The 10,333-nt window shown below is 39.2% G+C and overlaps 1 long non-coding RNA gene across 4 annotated transcripts; it reads right to left on the bottom strand.

Moving 5' to 3' along the window:
* On the bottom strand, positions 1-10,301 carry LOC118685526 (uncharacterized). Of its 4 annotated transcripts, XR_004979982.1 has the most exons (5): positions 6,082-10,301; positions 5,398-5,469; positions 4,679-4,733; positions 3,869-3,927; positions 1-1,989 (listed from the first exon to the last, which is right to left on the bottom strand). It is a non-coding gene; the product is annotated as an uncharacterized LOC118685526 (long non-coding RNA). The 4 variants fall into 4 exon arrangements; XR_004979981.1 differs by having other exon boundaries at positions 4,679-5,469; XR_004979980.1 differs by having other exon boundaries at positions 3,869-5,469; positions 6,070-10,301.
* Between the last annotated feature and the right edge of the window lie 32 nt (positions 10,302-10,333).

Raw genomic sequence — 10,333 nt, 5'->3', positions numbered from 1 at the left:
TAAGGTGGAGAAACAATTATAACTTTATTTATTTATTTTTACATTCAAATCAATAAAGCAGTCATTATTATACAAATTCTTACCCCCAAAGGAATGCAGGCAAAGGCTTCCTGTTAAGTAATAACATCCATGAATACTTAGTTGCTTGTGATTAACCTTATTTGCTATCTTGTGGGAAGAGCAATGAGAAACCAAAGTCCTTAAAACTAAGTCAAGTCAGTAGTTTAACAAGCACGTGTCCATCAAAAGGAAAGACTTTGAGAACATATCTGTGCATCTTACTGAAACTGTTCCATTTATTTCTACACTATCTTGAGATACTCACCAAGTTCAGCCTGAGGTTCCTAAAGGTCCAATTATTTCTGGGGTCTGAAATAAACTCAAAGAAAAATCCAGTCACACAGCAGACTGTAGACCTAGGAACTGAGATATGTTAATATTTTTAAGCAGCCATAACATTTGCCAAACAATAGATATTACCACTTTTCTCATTTTGGAGTTACTGAATTTCCTCCAGAGTTTTTACGGGTAACAATTATGGAACAATAACTAAAAAAATCCAATGTTCTGAAAGTAAGAAAAAAATCTCAAAATAAAACTGATGAGGGAGTACACAGCCAGTTTTTATTTATACATCTAACATTTGGAGTGTGGGCTAACAGGGAGGAACTGTTCCTTCTTAAAGAACACCTCAAAAGGCCATAGAAATTTTTTCCCCATTTGGACAGCATGTCCATCTCCATTCTCCTTTCTCTTCAATAGGAGAAAGCATCTTGGATTTCCAGAGTAAGGGAGGGGAAAAAATAAAACGCCTAGAACCCAACAAAAAGTCACCACACATCTTGTTTGGGACAACAGCCACTATCACCCTTCCCCTCACTGCAGCTGTGGCTACTCAATCCTCTTGGCTCAACCCTGTCCTGGCATGGCCAGTCTCTCCCTGCCTCAGAGCAGAGGCAGTGACCTGCTGCTGTTGTTACTCAGAGAGAGGATAGAAAATACCCATAGTTTCTTTGGTTCCAGGTTTGGTGGGATTTTTAAATATTTAAATATTTACACATTATTTAAATATTGTGTATTGTGAAATATTGTGTACTTCACTGGTCTCATTTTTCTTGTGTCTCTCTATCAATATAAAACAACGCAAAATTAAACAGTTTGGATGCAGTTTGCTTGAATTCTAACAGAATGCAGGGTCCTGCTAAGTAATTGTTACAAATAACTTTATCTGCATGCCCTGTCCACAATAAACACAGGAACCCATAGTTCTGGATGATTGTTTTTTGTAAAGTAGCAAGGAGCTCTGAAGGCTGAATTACTGTATTGTTACTAATTGCATCCTTATCTCTCAACTGTTATATAGTAGTCTCTAATATAACAGTATTTTTTAAAGCCACTTTTAATCCTATGTTTTCGTAACATACTGTCCAAAGAATAAAACTGAAAATTAGATGGATTAGGCCCAGATTCAAAAAAATAACTCCTAGTTAGGAATATGCTTGTGCTAGCTAGCAAGTCCTCTTTTTTTTTCTTTGTATTCTACTAGATAGCATTTTCCAAGAATGTAATAATGCCAAGAATTCCCAAATAATACTGAGTCAGACTCCCCAGATTATACTCTTTGGTAAATTTAAAAAGCCCAACAGTCATAAAAGCCTCATTGTTTGTTTTCTGGACAGAAGCATCCCACCTGTGAGGCTGAGAGTGGTAAAAGCATTGCTAGTGCTTCTTTCCAAGCAGCCTCTCCAAAAAAATACACCTTAAAGAGTACCCAGCATAAAACTATCCTCAGCACAGTGAATAAATTTCTTGCACAGAGCTTATATTTTATAGATTTTGCCTTTTATGTACTCAGAATTCCTGCTTTGAAGTCACATATTTTATAAAGTTTCTTACCTTAAGACTTTACCATACCAGTTCCCTGTACTTTCAGTTATGGAAGGTTTATCAACAGCCAGAAATCAACCTCTCCTCCAAAAAAACAAAAACCTAGAATAGAGAAGGAAAAAAAAGTAGACTAAACTCTTGTCACTTTATTTCATATTTTTTCTGAGTTCAGCATTTCATCACATATTTCCCACTTACTAATGTCAACAGGCTGCATTACTCACATTACTCACATGCATTACTGCTTTCTGTGTAGACAAAACCTTGCTGCTTTTCCCTCCCACTGTCAAAGAATGCAAAAGTAGCCAAACAACTGAGGAGCATAAATCTGGCAGGGACAGCGGGAAGGAAGGGTTTTGTAACTAGCATAGTACTGCCTTTTTTTTTTCATTTAAAATTTAAACGAAGTGATACCAAACTGTCTCATTCTAACTAGTGTCTTACTGTTATCTCCAGCAATTGCACTGAGAAAAAAATTACTAATTTTCTATATCTTAAAAGCTAATTTTCATAATACTAATTATGAAAATACTTAATACTAATACTTAATACTAATTTTCATATCTTAAAAGCAGTTTTTTCCATGGTCTTTATCAGTACTGGACTCATATTCATACCTAGTAACTAGTAACCCATGAGCTGTTGGTTTTCATAAACACTTGCATACTTGCTGGGGGGGAGGTTTGTCTTTTCCAATTTTGGTTAATTTTTTTACAAGTAGAAGAGGATTCTTTTTTTTTTGCTTCCATCTATTATTGTGAAGCAAAGACTGCTACCAGTTAATTAATACAAAAGCTTCTTTGTTAAGTCACACAGTACAGAGAGGTATCAGGACATTCTTTTAGAATATCCAGACCTATCTGCAGCTACCAAACTAAAACACAGCATGTGGCACATGGGAAGGTGAAATAAGGGAACGAGTGGATGGGGTGGGAATGCACTTGTTAGAAGTGTATGTTTACACAACAAACCAGCAGAACATCACATTTCAAAAATGGCCTTGCCAGTTCTGCAGTATCCATAGGGAGGGATCTCTGGTAGTGAGCTCAGAGTGTAACTCTGAAACCTGGGTCATCTCTTTGGTTTTGTAGAACAATATGTGTCTAACACAAATGGACCTCATAACAGGTTCCCAGACTGTAACATATTTCAAGTTTTATTTAGTTTAATTTAACTGAGGACAAAGCCACCTTCACTAAAAGGGATGTAATTTAGATGGAAGATAGTGAACTATATAAGAGCAAGTAAAAACATCATCTCCAGCAATAAGAGAATTTAAAGCACTGGCTGAGAGTGAAGTTGAGTGGGTGTTTTTCTAAAAACTGTGTGGAAACCAACAATAGCAAGGTCCTAGTGGTATCCAACATTTTCACCCTGAAGTTGTGTATGCTTGAGCTTTTGTTTTTCCTCTCAGTTTAACAAACACTCCAGCAGAAATTTTGTGAGCAGTTCATTCTTTCCAAGGACAATTTTGCTACTGTAGATTGACCCTTTATGTACCGATCCATACCCTCAAATGCAAAATTGCAGATTTCAGTTTTATATTTATGTTGTCATTATCTGCCTCAGACAGGAGAAGAGAGAACATCATTCCTGGAAACACTGTACAATACAACTTGAAGAGCCAGATACAGCCATATTGATTCATTTGTTGTTGAGCTGCTGGGTTTTTTAACAGGATACTTTTAAGAGAACCATTTGTACTCCTAGAAAATTCCAGTGAAATGGTATTATAATAGCAATTTCCATGTGGAAAAGTAAATCTTACTTATATGAGAAAAAATTAATTAATGATTATATTTTTGTTGCTTGCAACTCCGTCTTACAGATATCCTTAAAACAGAACCTCTTGCTGATCTTTCCTAACTGTATATCTGAACTGTGGATCATTATATGAGCCAAACAGTAGTTACAGCAGGAAAAGATATGACTCTTAAATAGCAGTAATGTTTTGATATCTACACAGTCCAGCAACACCGACCTTCAAAATCCTGCACAGCTCCATAACACAGGGACTTCTAAGAAACAGCGTAGACTTTTCTATAGAAACAACAAGATAGAAAGGAGAAATACAAACTCTTATAATACATCAGGGACCTTCTTTTGGCCCTAGACAGTGTTACTTTCTACTTTCCACTTCCCTCCTTCCCCCATCCTTAAATCACAAGAAGCCAGGTAGGATAAGTTATGGAGGACAAAATTTAGCAGAAGGTGCCAGTATGCTACAGCATAAAATGTTCTGACAGTCCAAGGCCTAAGACATACAGCAAAAAAAGCTGCCACTTCAGGTTACTACACCACTTCTTACACCTTTTTTCCACATGTAAAAATACATCATCTTCCTCAAGTGAAGTTCTTAATATTTGGTTCTTTCAGATCCCCCAAGATTACTCCTGCAATAAGACTTCTCTTAAATGGATGGGCAGTAAAGGGTTACAGTAATTTTATATAATTTGTCCAACATATTACTGATGTTTCCTTTATTCTCCCTTCATTTTCCTTTCCTGATTGGAAATTCAATTTCCAATTACATACACTGGCTGGATCCCAAACAAACTGTAAAGTGTTTGGGGCAAAGTTCTCTCTTTTTCAGGATTAGGCACACAACAATGGTAACACAGCAGAGCATTTTCTTTTCTTATTCTAGAATGTTTTAAAGAACATTTTTCTCAACAAAATAAGCACTTGGTACTATTAACTGCAAGGAGAAAATCTTGTACAGTGTTTGTGATGTTGCTTCATGGAAGGAAAAGGAGAAGAGATCCACAGGAGAGAGCATAAATATCATTACCTCACAGCAAATGGTCACCTCTTCAAGTTTTCAAGTTAGCACAGTGACAGGCAACCTGACAAGAGTAAAGCTAAGTTTAGCACAGTTTCCCCAACCACATGGAATCAAAGCACTTGCTTTGCGTTTAGAACAGCAAACAAAACCCCTCCCAAACCACAACAAACACACAAAAATGTAAACATTGTGCAGGAGAACCAAACTACATTTCTTACAGAAGTTCAACAGCTTTAAGTATCAATTAGGTGACCTCTGCTTTCTGCTGAACAGTCCTATGAAAAGTGGTTTAGGTAAGTGTGCAAAAGTGAAAGAGGACAAAGTAAAAGCACACTAGCTTACCAAAACAATTATGATCAATTTTTTCCCTTTTGTGGGAAACAACTAGCCCTAAACCCCAAGTATTTGTACAGAGGTTCTACCATTTCAGCCATGTATACAATATCTTCATACACAGTCTGAGAATCTTCACTGACAATACTGAATGTCAATGCTCTGATTCAAAGACATACTGCCAGCTATTACCAAAATTTCCTTTAAAAAGGGTAGGCAAAAATATAAGTGGTTAGATGATATCTGTAGACTGACTTTCTGAAATGACCTATTGTCCTGAGTTGCCTGTGTAGCACAAGATGAAGTCAGCTACACTCAGCTTTTCCCACAGTGTGTTATCATATTCAAATGGACACAGAACCTCTTTGCTCTTTGCAAACAGTACAGCTCACCAGATATTTCGATTAACTGAAGAGAAATGAAACAATGATACTGAAGGGGCTGAGCAGGAACAGCTGTCTCTCCTGTCAAGAAAAAGATAAAATAATTTCTTTCTAAGGAAAAAAAAATAATCATACAGTGTCAGTAAAATTCACATGTAGGAAGTCACCGAAACAAGTCTACAAATACATAAAGGTGGAACAGAAGTTTCTGTAACACATCCATAGGAACAAGTTTTTTTTTTAAGATACCAAGCTTTACACTTCAGAGTTAAAATCTTTAGAAGACCAAGAATAGGCTTCTTGCCAACACAGAATGGAGACTATGGCACCCACTCCAAAATGAGTTCCTCTGTAGAACTGTCAGGATCAAAGTACTGGGCAAGATGGATATTAGCACTAACCCATTATGCTCATTCCTGAACAAGCCTTCCAACAGTGCAACAAATAATTTATCTCAAAATACTATTTTTAACAGAGTGCCAAGTCCTAACACTCCCCACTCCATTCAATGTATCCACCATTAACACTGTACAACACAGTCTGAGTCTCAAATTTTGGCAATATGATATGATACCTGGTGACAGGCATTTAAATAGGAAAAAGTATCTACAGCTGCTGAAGTCCTTTAACTTCTCAAAGGAACTGCAACATGACTTTCTTCATCTCCCAAGAATAATTTACCTTATTAGTTACCTGTTCTGATGCAGAAGAATTCCATTCAGATCTGGAAAGCAGATAACTCTTGAAATCTTCAATTGGAAACAGCACTACAAAAAGAAAGAAAACAAAGGAAAAAAATCTCACTTGGGAGATATTAACAGTAGAAAGGCAGGAAATGCTTTGCTGTTTCATTTTAATATAGAACAAATTTTTACTAACTTCTGCCTTAAAAGTTTAGGACTAGAATTCAAAAATACTAATAAAGGCTAGCTTGAGACTGAAGGCCTGATTTTCTAGAGCTGTAGAAAATCCACCATCTTCCCCTGGTTCCACTAAAATGTGAAGTCCTTGAAAAACTCAAGAATGTTGAATGAAACACAGCAACAACCATCATCAGTGTAAAAGAAGTAATAAATCTCACCCTGTCCACTCTAAGCCTCCCACTTACCACCCAGCAGGCCAAGTTGTGTTTCATATAAAAGAAACACAGGATTTGATGGATGACACCTATATATTTTCCAGCAGAGGCGTGAACAGACTCCAAGCAGTCTAATTTATCTGAAATTACCTTGATGCCAGGCATGCTTTTCCTAACATGTTTATGACAACAAAGAGCTAACTTTTCTTTATGGAACAATTATAAACCTTCACATTAAAGCACAAGTTTCCAGGCTGGATATTGCCAAAAGGTTTCCATAGTCATCCTATTTTCTTTGGGTTTCACAAAACACACATCAGCTATCTATAATTTTTCTAGAGAAGCATCACAAATCTGTTGACCTGTTTCTAAAAATATTTAAAGACACAGATTTTAAATGGTGTAAGGCAACATTCCCAAGACAGGAAACTGTCAAAATGCTCTTTCCAAAAAAACTGAAAGCATGAAACTGTCACCATAAGATAAAAAGGACAACCATGTGATCTGCAATACTTTCCCTGACCTAGAATTTAATGAGTTAGAAACTTATAGTTGAGATGGGCATACAAGGGGTATGAAGAGCATCCAAAGAGCAATGAAGCTGGTGAAAGGTCTGGAGCGCGAATTTTATGAGGAGCAGCTGAGTGGGCAGGGGTTGTTAAACCTGGAAAGAAGGAGGCTGAGGGGAATATTCATGGCTGTCTACAACTGCCTGGAAAGAGGCCGTGGCCAGGTGGGGATGGTCTCTTCTCACAGGTAGTAACAGGATGAGAGGAAACAGCCTCCAGTTGCATCAGGAGAGGTTTAGATTGGATATTTGGAAAACTTTCTTCACAGAGAGAGCAGTCAAGCATTGCAGCAGGCTGCTCAAGGAAGCAGTGGAGTCACCATCCCTGGCAGTATTTAAAAGAAGCATGGATGTGGCACTTAGGGATGTGGTTTAGCGAAGACTTGGCAGTGTTGGGTTAATGGTGGGACTCAATTTTAGAGGTCATTTCCATCCTAAATGATTCTAAAGTAATACAGGCATGTTAAAACCTCGTTTGAAGAATTTAGTTTCTTCTGAATAAACAGTCTTTACCTTCCCCTAGCTCACCACTCAACAGTGTAATACCATCATTAGCCCTTACTGTAAGGTAATAATATGCAGGAGCCCACACTCCAATCAGAGTCTGGTTTGCAATGAACTCCAAGAACCCACACCAACAAAAATTGCACAAGGTCTCAAGCCTGTGTGGAACATCCTCAGAAGCTGTGTAGGTTTTAAGCTGAGTTAATTGATGGATAGGGAAAGCTGCTTCCTTTTGAGCTTCTGTTTCTACTTTTTAGCAACTTCACTAAAAGGAAAGAAGCAACTGGTTCACCTTCCTTGTCTTCAACTTGTCCATTCCCTAATTCCCTTCCTCTCTGTTGCAATCCACTTTGTACCCCAAGGATCCCTGCCCAAACACAAACCTTCCCCCTGAAACTATGACTTGGGAAACACGTTTTAAGAAGAAAGGCATAATCTCCAAGAATGAAAAACCGACGGGCTCCTAAAGAGAATCTTCAGACGGGCCCAATCTGCATCTTCTGAATGCTTTGGTTGCTTTGCTGCCCTCTAGGGCTTATGTCCGGAAACAAAAATTACAAATAGGGATACAGGGAAGGAAGGATATACAGAAGAAAGGAGACAACATAAAGCAAGGAGAGGTTGTGGATGCCCCATCCCTGGAAGTGTCCAAGGCCAGGTTGGATGGGGCTCTGAGAATCTTCATCTAGTGAGTGGCATCTTTGCCCTTGGCAAGGGTTTGGAACTCGATGATATTTAAGGTTCCTTCCAGCCCAACCTGTGATTCTATATGCTAACATTAATCTAAGATGACTCCTTATGCATAGTTTCTGTAACAAATGCAGCACCAATCTCACAAACAACTATTTGATTATCATGTCACATCCAATCCAGAAGCACTCATATACTGAATGTGACAGAGGAACTGTGCAGAGAGAGATAAAAAACAACCAAACAAAAAAAAAAATTAAAACAGAAGACAAGAGAAGAAATAGCCCAACTTTCAGACTGCATGCAGGAAAATAATCATTATATGGATCTGCTAATATCTAAGTACTTGACTAAGCAAACCTAAGCCCTTTCATGTAACCTCCAAAATGCAGCTCCATCAGGAGCAGAAAGAGAAAAGGCCAAGCTCTTCTGACAATTCTCCTCCAAACCATGACACAAGGAATCTCTCTTGCTTTCAGGTGGTTACTTTCATGACACCTGTAAGAACTTAACATTCCTGAAAGCTGTAACAGCTTACTAAAACTTCCAGTAGCTTTTATCAGTAGTTAAGTACTGTCAGACAAATACAGTTGTATGCCCAAATTTCACATCCATAGAAAATAAAGATAAAAAATTCTCAAATAGATGGCCTTACAACTAAAACAACAAATCCCAATTTCCTGCAAGTTTTCGTAATGATTTCCTGCTTTTTGTAAATTTTGTGTCTTAAAAGTACAAACTTTGGTTCAAGATTTTCCCATGGCTCTGGCATTTCAGTGTTTTCCTATTGTGAGTTTTTTTTGTGTACATTAAACTGTGAGGCTGCAAATCCTCAATTGTTGAGGTACTTGCAGGCAGTCAACCACCTGCTGCTCCTACCTTGTCCTTGCTCATCTTTCTCTCCAGCTCATGAAAAACAGCAAGCATAGAGGAGTAACAGCTTGTTTACTTGCATTTTTGATAGCCATCGGCCAAAAGTTGTCACAAAACCAGTTCTTCAAAGACCACAAAACTCCCAAAGCAGGAATAGTCTTGACAATATCTTCCTGACATATTCTAGGAAGCACACATATACGAAGGTTTTTCAAAAGTATATAATTTGATCATTATGTGCTGTTTTCAAGGCAAGCATCAAGAAACAGCAAACACAACTGCATCCAACTATAAGCCAACATGAACACTTAGTAGCCATAAGTATGGACACAAGTGGTCATCTCCCCTTTATCTCACCTAAGAAAGCAGCTGCACTATTCCTGCTAGCACTCCTCAATCGTCAGTCAGTCAATCAATCAACCAACCCACCAGCTTGGGGCAGACAGCCGCCAAGGCAAAGTTGGGGAAGAATGCTGAGATGTGACAAAGGGTAATGGATTGTGTCAGACACTCTTAGCTGGAACATGAGACTTTAATTTGATATACAGCAATTAAAAGTTATACTTTTTTCCCTACATCTGGAAATCGGACTGACAAACTATCAGGGTATCATTAAAAATATCTATAACACATATTAAATCATAGCCACAAGAACATTAAATGCGTTTGCACAGAACAAACCAGACTAATAACGCATCTCCAGATTAAGCAGCAAGACTGTTGTCACACTGTAACTCGGTCTGGAGCCCGTCTCAGCCCTTTTTTACCTCATAAAACGTGAATATTGGAGATAAACTGGATGGTAACACCGCAGCACTTGGTAACGCACCGGAATTCACTAAACAGGTAAATAAATAGATCACTTTTTGAATTTAGAAAGAAAAGCCAGCACAGGTTCCCACATCGTGCGATTTCAGCGATGTGACAGCACCGTCTTTCCCCGCTCCGCGGCCCCGGCCCTGAGGTGGCCGGGCCCCTCCCGCGCCTCCCGTCCCCGCTCGGCCCCTGCGCGGCCGCGGCTCCTCCCGCCCTGGCCGCGGCACCACCGGGCCCGCCATCCCGCCCGCCGGGATCCCTGCGCCGCCGCCGCCGGGAAATAGTCCCCTCTGTGCTCTGGGCCCGCTGGCCGGGTGAGCTCCACGGCGCGGCGGCACGTCCGCGGTCCGGGAGGAATCCTTCCTTCCTTCCTTCGGCCGCGCCGCCAGCGCTGCGGCGGCATCCCCGCCCCTCGG

This window comes from Molothrus ater, chromosome 3 (assembly GCF_012460135.2).
Source record: "Molothrus ater isolate BHLD 08-10-18 breed brown headed cowbird chromosome 3, BPBGC_Mater_1.1, whole genome shotgun sequence".
NCBI classification, from domain to species: domain Eukaryota; kingdom Metazoa; phylum Chordata; class Aves; order Passeriformes; family Icteridae; genus Molothrus; species Molothrus ater.
The sequence above is the reverse complement of the archived record's forward strand: the minus strand, read 5'-3'. Positions and strand labels throughout refer to the sequence as shown.